This window comes from Tursiops truncatus (genome assembly GCF_011762595.2).
Source record: "Tursiops truncatus isolate mTurTru1 chromosome Y unlocalized genomic scaffold, mTurTru1.mat.Y SUPER_Y_unloc_1, whole genome shotgun sequence".
NCBI classification, from domain to species: domain Eukaryota; kingdom Metazoa; phylum Chordata; class Mammalia; order Artiodactyla; family Delphinidae; genus Tursiops; species Tursiops truncatus.
Window position 1 is genome coordinate 1227624 of NW_022983136.1, and position 9069 is coordinate 1236692.

Below are 9069 nucleotides of genomic sequence, written 5' to 3' on the forward strand. Positions count from 1 at the left end.
GTGTAAAACCACCACAATGCTCAGAAACTTATCCGTGCTCCCAGCAGAGCAAGCTTTCGTAAATAAGTGGGTTTCCGCATAGGGATGGTTGCACAGTACAAGGACTTGCCTCCACCACTGCTGCAAGTTAATTATAGAAACCGGACATCTCAAGTGAATGAATGCAGCACTTTTCTACATAGGGGAAGATACAAGAGTCTGGGCTCACTGAAAGCATTCCTTTGATATGCACCTTAGCTATCTAGGGTCAGAATCGTGTTCTTTCCCATCCTGAGTCCCCTCTGGGTGCACCATCGGGGGCGGCTGTAGTGGCTGAGGGCTTGATGGTGGGCTTCCTGTTTTTATCTTGAGTTCCCTCAGGGCTCAGCACTGGGGGCAGCTGTAGTGTCTGATGGCTGTTGTTCACTGATATGGCAGGTGGCATCCTTAGTCCACAGCTTCATAAGTATTTTTAAAAGTTAGGTATCCTTTGAAGTCCTATTTGTTTATTATTTAGTTAGTTGCATTTGGTTGTTTCTTTTGTTGTTTATTGGGATCCAGTTAACAATCAAGTGTTCCATTTACTTAACATGATATAATTTCTTTTCTGATTGAGAATACCTTATAGATATCATACCCTTTTCCAGTCAAATTCTTCAGTGTATTTCCTAGAGACAATGATTCTGCCTCATTACCATAGTAATCAAAATCAGAAAATTACTAATTAGTACTTTTTCAAATCTATAGACATATTTAAATTTAACCAATTGAAACACAAATATGGTTTAAAGAAAAAGAAAAAAAATTGTCAGGTTCCAATAAAGGTTTATGCTTTGCTTTTACCTCTCAAGTTCCTTCATCTTCATTATTCTGGAACATTTTTGTCTTTTATGACCTTAACATGTTTGACAAATTCAGGCCCATTATTTTGTGGGACGTCCCCCATGTGGCTTTGTCTGATTTTCCTCATTAGATTCAGGTTTGTGTTTTTGCAGAAATATCTAGAAGTGACGTTGAGTCATATGTATACTATCAGGAGACACATGTTGTGAATTTGCTATACTGCTAAAGAAGTCAGCTTATTTATGTTGTTAAAATGACGTCTGTCAACGTTTTTCCCCACAATAAAATTAATATTTTTCCCTTGTAGTTAATAAGTGTCTTGGGGAGAGATCGTCCCCCTTAATTTTTAAAAGTAAATTTTTTGTTATAAGTTTGGAATCACAGCTTTGTTTTCCTGTCCTCTGTATCATAATCCAACACTGTCATTTATTTTGATGCTAGTTTTATGCTTTTAAAAGAAAACATGAAGTTGTGAGTTTCAGTCTTCGCTAAAAATCCTGAAGCAGTCCTAGGAACCATGTCCCTAGAGAGCAAACAGTTTATAGATCTAAAAATCAAAATATCGGTCAATTTTAGTCCTATTTGATTTATGTGAATGGATCCATAGTGCAAGTGTCTGATTTTAGGTTTTTTTACATTACTTTATTGTAAACTCCTAGATTTAATCATGCCATTCTCTTTTCACAGCCAGTTCTTTAGCCTAGGTCTGAGGTCCTCAACCTGATAATCATATGCCACACAACGTATATGGATTTTTTTCTTGGGTAGAGGATCCATAGGCTTCGGATATCTTTAACGGATCATTATGGGAACTTTTTGCATAAATTGCCTTTATTTTCCACCCACATTAGTTTATTTTTCATTTCAGCCTCAGATTGATTCCCTTAAACATCTTTCCCTTAGGTCATCACTTTGCTTAGGATGCTGTATTTTTTTTCTGACTCATCAGTGCAAACCTAGGTACTTTATCCTAACTTGCAGACCTGCTATTAGCTAAATAGATCTAATAGGCTTTTTATGCTTCCCCAACCCCCTAGTCTTTTGGTGCCACTTTAAAGTTTTCTCCTGAATTTTTACATTTGCTTTGTGCCCACTCTATGCCATTTCAGACTGCGTTCTTTTTCCTTTTATGTCGCACGTTACTCAGATTTTCTTCTTGATGATTTTCCCGTAGTAATTCATCCTGAATTCCGTGAGTATTTACATATTACAGTCAATACTACACTGTTGCATATTGTTTTCATGTTTCTTTGGAATTCTTCAGGTATTTAATGCGTGTAACTGATCTGCTCAATGGGTGATACATTTATTGATAGCAGGGACAATATATAGTTTTCTTTAATTTTTGTAGATACCAGTACCTACTCTCCATATCTATTCTTTCCTCAGGTATTTATTGAACACCTGTTATGTACCACCGATTGCACATGCAACAGCACAGAAAAGAAACAGCCCTGCTTTCAAGAGCATGCATGCAAGAGACCAAATAAATCAGTAAAGTATAATACTGATTCTTTTGAGCTTTTAAAGCTTTATTAAGTTTTTTATTGTGGCAAATATATAACATAAAATTTACCTATTTAACCTTTCAGGTGTATAATTTAGTGGCATTAAGTACGTTCATAATGTTGTACAGTCATTGCCATTACATTTCCAGAACTTTTCCGTTATCTCAAACTGAAACTCTGTACCCATTGAATAGTAACTCCCAGTTCTCCCAAACCAGGTCTTAGTAAACACTGTTCCACTTTCTGTTTCTCTGAGATTGCCTAGTTTGGCTACCTGCTATAAATGCGGTCATACAATATTTATCATTTTGTGTCTGAATTATTTCACTTAGCATATGTCTTCAGCGTTCATCCATGTTGGTTGCATCAGAATTTCCTTTCTTTTTAAGGCTGAACAATATTCCTCTGTACATATGTAACACATTTTGTTTATACATTCATCTGTCGATGTACACTTGAGTTGCATCCATCTTTTGGCTATGATGAATAATGTTGCTAGAAAATTGTTATGCAAATATCTGTTTCAGTCCCTGCTTTCATTTCTTTTGGGTATATACCTAGAGATAAAAATGGGTCATCATATGGTAATTCAACAGTAAATGTTTTAAGAATCCATCATATTTTCTTCTACAGTGGCTGCACAATTTTGCATTCCTGTGAGCAGTGCACTTGAAGTTCCATTTTCTCCCAGTCTTTGCCAAAACCTGTTGTTTTCTGTTTCTTTCACAATAATTATCCTAATGGATGTAAAGTAGTATTCGTTGTGGATTTGCTTTTTTATTTCCCTAGGGATTCATAGTGTGATCATATTTTCATGTAGCTTAATGGCTATTTGTATATCTTCTTTAAGTTCTTTGCCAGTTTTTAAAATGAGATTTGTTTGTTTTGACTTGCAGGAGTTCTTCAGATACTTTGGATATTAATCTTTACTGGATACATGGTTTGGGTATATTTTCTCCCATTCAGTGGGTTGTCTTTGAGGTCTGTTGATTGTGCCCTTTTACTTTTGTGCCTGTGCTTTTGGTGTCATATCTAGAACATCATTGCCACGTTGTGGCAAGTTTTCCTCCTCTCTACTAAGATGGAAATTAATGGCTATAAACTCTTACCTTACAAAGGAAGAAATATCTCAAATCAACAAACCAAAACCTTACAACTTAAAGAACTAGAAAAGAGGAGCAAATAAATGACAACTAACACAAGGAAGGAAGTAATGATTAACCAGACATAAACAAAATAGAAATCAACCCTGCTGACAGCCCTCCTGACCTAGGACTTGAGTTCCATAATTGTGAAAAAATACTTTTCTGTTGTTTAATCTCCCTAGTCTGTGGGTATTTTTTAATAGATCTTTATTGGAGTATAATTGCTTTACATTGTTGCGTTAGCTTCTGCTGTATAACAAAGTGAATCAGCTATATCTGTGCATACATCCGCATATCCCCTCCCTCTTGCGTCTCCCTCCCACCCTTTCTACTCCACCCTTCTAGGTGGTCACAAAGCAGGGAGCTGATCTCCCTGTGCTATGGGACTGCTTCCCACTAGCTATCTGTTTTGCATTTGGTAGTGTATATATAAGTCCACGCCTCTCTCTCACTTTGTCCCAGCTCACCCTTCCCCCTCCCCATGTCCTCAAGTCCATCCTCTACGTCTGCGTCTTTATTCCTGTCCTGCCCCTAGGTTCTTCAGAGCCTTTTTTTTTAGATTCCATATATATGTGTTAGCATACGGGTATTTGTTCTCTCTTTTTCCGACTTACTTTACTTTGTATGACAGACTCTAGGTCCATCCACCTCACTACAAGTAACTCAGTTTCGTTTCTTTTTATGGCTGAGGAATATTCCACTGTATATGTGCCACGCCTGCTTTATCCATTCGTCTGTCAATGGATACTTGGGCAGGGAATCCTTTACTCACAGGAGGGAGCAACAGGGGCTGGGGCCCGGGTGGCCACGTTTGCGAGGCCTGCAGCTCCTCTCCCCACGCAGTGAGGTGTCCCAGTCGCGCTGCCCCGGGCAGCCCAGGGTCAGGCGGGGCACTCCCGCCCCATCAGGCTGCGGCCCTGTGGGCTGCCTGATGCTTCATCACGCGGCTGGAGGTGCCTGATCGAAGGCCATCCTTCCTTATCCTAGACTCCTGCTGAACCCCTGTGGAGCAGCCTCCCGCCTGCTTGCTGAGGAGGACGGGGCGGTGAAGGAGGAAGCCCTTCACCTCCCCAGAGACAGGCCTCCAGCCCCTGCACTGTGCTTTGTGCCCAGCACAAAGGCACACGCACTGACCGGCGATGCTTCTAGAGGCCTCTGTTTTTATATATGTTTGTGATGACTGGGAGGCACGTAAGTGCAGTGCTGCAACATTTCCTGCTATCTGGGGTTCACTGGCATGGAAAGTAAGGCCGTGAAGGCCAGGACTTTGCTTTCACACAGATACATGTTGATCCTGAAATGAAAACCTGCCGCCAAATGAAATACGTAACGTCTCGGCTCCGTGAAGTCGGCATTATTTATTTTTCTTTTAAAGACAGGCCTTTTCCTTGACGGGCAGGGTGGGTGTTAGTGGTGTGGGCTTGTCCTCCTGCCAGGAACGAGGCTCTTATCTGGAACGCCACTCTTCCCAGCTCTTGCCAAAGCTAGAAACACAGCAAATGAGAATGACTGATAAAAAGTGAAAAGCGCTGAGGGGAGTGCGGTTTACATGAGCGTCACACCGTACCAAGTGGCAGTTGGCATTGATAGGACCGAAATTGTGTTGCGCGATTAGCCTGGAAAACCTCAGCTGGTTCGGTTGATGGACCTGAAGCAGGGGTGGGCCGGGGGTTGGTCTGCTTATTTGTTTGTCTTTGTTTGGCCTGAAACTCTTGTGTGGGGTTTTCTTGTACGCGAAACCCAAAGTCTTGGTAAAAGCTCTAAACGTCATAACTGTTTGAGTACCTGCACGAGAAACAAAATAATCCAGTTCAGAGTACACAGAGAATGAATGTTGAACTCTTGAGGAAGTGTTTCTGAACCTCCGTCTTTTTGGTGTAGCTTATCGTAGTGACAGCGACAGTTCAATGCTGGCCCGCAAGTCCCCCTTGTCCGAAACACTTTGGAAAGACGAACCCTTCGCTATAAGCAGGTATGTGCCACGTAGACTAATCTGCCGTCTGTATGTACGCTGGGAGTTATTTCCACAAACCTGAAGGGGTAATATTTTAGGTAAGATTAATTGAAAGGTAATATGTTTATTTCCTTGTTTACTTAGATATAATTTTAAAAGTGTATGTAATGTCAATGTTACCAGTATTTGTTAATTTCCTAAGATAATGTCATAATCTAAGATAATACATGATCTTTACATTTTAAAATATAATAAATAATAAACAGCCATTCTGTATGAGAGATTCTTCTTTCTTTTTTGACAAGGGAGTATATACAGTTTAGAAAATTTGGGTCTTTCACCGTGGCGCATTCTCTACATAGGACTGTTCTACAGTTTTCCTTTATATACACGGAGTTTTTCTCACGTCACGCCAGTTTACACATTTTTTTGCTCCTTTTAATTGTAAGGTAGTGGTTCCCTGACTTCCCGGGCAAGAATTCTTTGAAGAAAAAGAAATTCCCAGATCTCCTTGTGGTGGTTGTATTTAGAGTAGCCGCTGACTGAGAGTGATAAGAAAATACATAACTCAGCAACAAAAGTATTTCTCAGCAGCCATGCTGTTGGCATTTTGGCCTAGGTCTGTCTTTGTTGGGGGTGTCCTGTGCACTGTGGGCCGTTGAGCTGCATCCCTGGCCTTGACCCACTAGTTGCCGGTACCACCCCTCCCCAGTTGTGACGACCAAAATGTCCCGGAGGGCCCAAGTCACCCGTGTTTGGGAACCAGTGAGCTCTACTATGAATTCAGGAGAGCTTTTAAATGAGTTTGTGTTTATTAAGTCACTTAGATTTGCATTTAACTTCTGTATATGTGCAAAATAGTGTTAGGGTGTGTAAAACGCATACAGTTATTCAGTCCTCCCAACAACGCTGATAGGCTCGTGGAGTTGTGATTTTGTTGCACTAACTGCCTTCCCAGCGTTGTTAGCCATGGCGTGGGAAGTACTGCTCTCAGCTCCGTGTACAAAATCTATTCTCTTCTTGAGCTTTCTTGAAAACAGGAGACTTGCTTACTTCAGGCGTGTGTGGGGAGGAGCGTTTTTTTGTTGTGTTGTTTTGATGTTCGGCCTCGCTGTGCGGCTTGCAGTTGTAGTTCTTGACCAGGGATTGAATTTGCAGCCAGCATTGGAAGCGGGGAGTCCTAACCATCGGACTACCAGAATTCCCTGGGGAGGAACGTTTGACAGCTTGTGTGTGTTAACCAGAAAGCCCTCAACGTGGTTTATAACGTGCTTTTTCCCGTTATACAGTAGGCCATTAAGATTTTGCCATGTCGGTCTATTTTCATCTTTTACAGTAGCTGCTTTTTCTGCGGGCCTTATAATGTATTTGATCACTTTCTCTTGTCAGGTATTTAGAATTTTTCTGTCATAAAGCTTTTGCACATCATCAGCTGTGCCTTTCAGGTGCAAGTCACATGAAATTTCAGAACCAAAGAAAACACAACATTTTGTGGCTCTTGCTTATATTGTCAAGTAGCACTTGAGAAAGATGACGCCCTCCTGCCCCGGTGAGAGGGTCTGTTTCTCTGCGCTTTAGCAAAGCCTAGGTCGTCATTACAGCGGACAGCTTGCTGTCACTGGCTCGTTACCGGAGTGAGTTTGAACCCGTGTGGGCCCCATCCGTGTTGTTTGGCGTCGGGCCACGCTGCGGCTGTCTCTCTCCAGTGGGGTCGGTCACTCGGGGAAGAAGCTGCGGGAAGGGCGCGGGCGGGGTGGGCGCGCTCACGGCCGCGGTCTCGCAGCCCTGCAGGTCCTCCCTGGCGGCGCTGGCGGCGCGCACGTCCCTGGACCTGGAGCTGGACCTCCAGGCGTCGCGGACGCGGCAGCGGCAGCTGACCGAGGAGCTGTGCGACCTGCGCGAGCTGCGCCAGGCGCCTGGGGACGCCCAGCTCCGCGGCCACGCCGAGCCCCGGCCTGGCTGCTGCGCGACGAGCGCTTCCGGAGCCTGCTGCGGGAGGCCGAGAGGCAGGTGAGGCCCCGGCCCGCCAACGCGGGAGGGGGCAGGCGGCCGGGCCTTTCTCGCCTCCGGTGCCCGGAGCTGGCAGAGCCTTCCATCGCTCTCCTTAAAACTGGAAGCAAACCGTCTGGTTCACCCCGCGTTGCTGTTCCAGACGAGACAGACCAAACTTGACTTCCATTCAAGAACAGGCCGCTGAGAAGACGCTGAAGAAGGCCTCTAAAGGGGTGTGCCAGCTGCGCGGGCGGAACTCAAAGAGCCCATCCAGCTGGGTGCAGGCGTTCAGGTGGGGAGAAGCCCAGGCCTCACTCTCGCGCTTGATTTTTACTCTCATACCTTTGTCATAGAAAGAGTAAAGTAAGTATTGCGAGAGACCACAAGGAAGTCGAGAACAAAGCTTGGAATCCCCACTGCTGTAGCATTGTGCGATTTTTCTCCTGATTTATTTTCTGTGGAGCTTAATTAAGGCCAGGTGTGATCATTTTTGTTTAATTTGCATTCAGCTTATTAAGAATTAACATACCACATGACTACCTAACCTGTTATTTTTTCATGACTGATTTCATCTAATAAACATAATTCACTTACTGGCTCTTGTAACATCTTTTATGTTATGATCATAAAATACAGAACTTTACATATGTACAGTATGTGTTATCTTTGCTTTTTAAAATTTAGAGTGAAGCATACTCTATATTCAGGAAAATGTTCTTTTCTTACGAATATAGTTTAGTGAGTTCTCATAAATGAACATGACAGAAATCAAAACATTATCAGTATTTCCAGATTACTCGGCAAATTTCCTTAAACACTGTGTTGAATTTCTAATGACATAAATTAGTTTGCATGGTTTTGTTCTTTTATACAGCTGCAGTTAACACAGTTCTATCCATACTACTTTGTGCCTGACTTTTAGCTTTGTTTTTTTCTATACCTGTAATTTTTATGTCCTTATCATAAAATGACACAAGATATTATAACCACTTCCTTCAGTTTTGATTTAGAATTCATCTATTGATATATTTTTAAAATGTATTCATTTGTTGATAGAACAAGAGTTAACACTATGTAGCAGGCACTCTTCCAGCCACTGGAGATAAATCCCTGCCCTCCTAGGAGTATCATAACTTCTATTAAAATTTTGAGAATTTGTATACGAACATATATTATGGAAATTCAAATTCTGATTGTTCTTTGAACAAGGAAAGCCATCATTGATATGAGAGCTTCCTGCCAGCTTTCAGTGTCTGCATATCACCTTCTAACATAATTTTCTCCATGCCCACCCAGGGAGAAGATAACATTTTTCACGAGACCACGGGCTAACATACCCCTGCTGCCGGTTGATGATGTTTGCTGGAGTATGTATCTGCCTATTTTATTTCTGCGAAGTTCTAAAATTGTCTAGCTAAAATTGTCTTTCAAATATTTGTGCAAAGTTATTAATATACAATTTTTTTCGAAAGTCCAATTTTTTTTTCGAAAAGCCAAGCAGGGCTTGGCTTTTCCTTGTTGTTAAATTAACATCTCAAACAGGTTATTTTATAAAAGAGTAGCTGTTGTGTGAAGATTCGACAGTTTCCATGCTGTGTTCTTTGACTTGAAGGGTGGAAGACAGAAACTCAGGCAAATTCACTCTATT

At 42.1% G+C, this 9069-nt stretch overlaps 1 pseudogene; it reads left to right on the forward strand.

Annotated features, from left to right (window-relative positions):
- Nucleotides 1-4614: 4614 nt before the first annotated feature.
- Nucleotides 4615-8835, forward strand: LOC117310631 (protein WWC3-like; annotated as a pseudogene).
- Nucleotides 8836-9069: the final 234 nt, after the last annotated feature.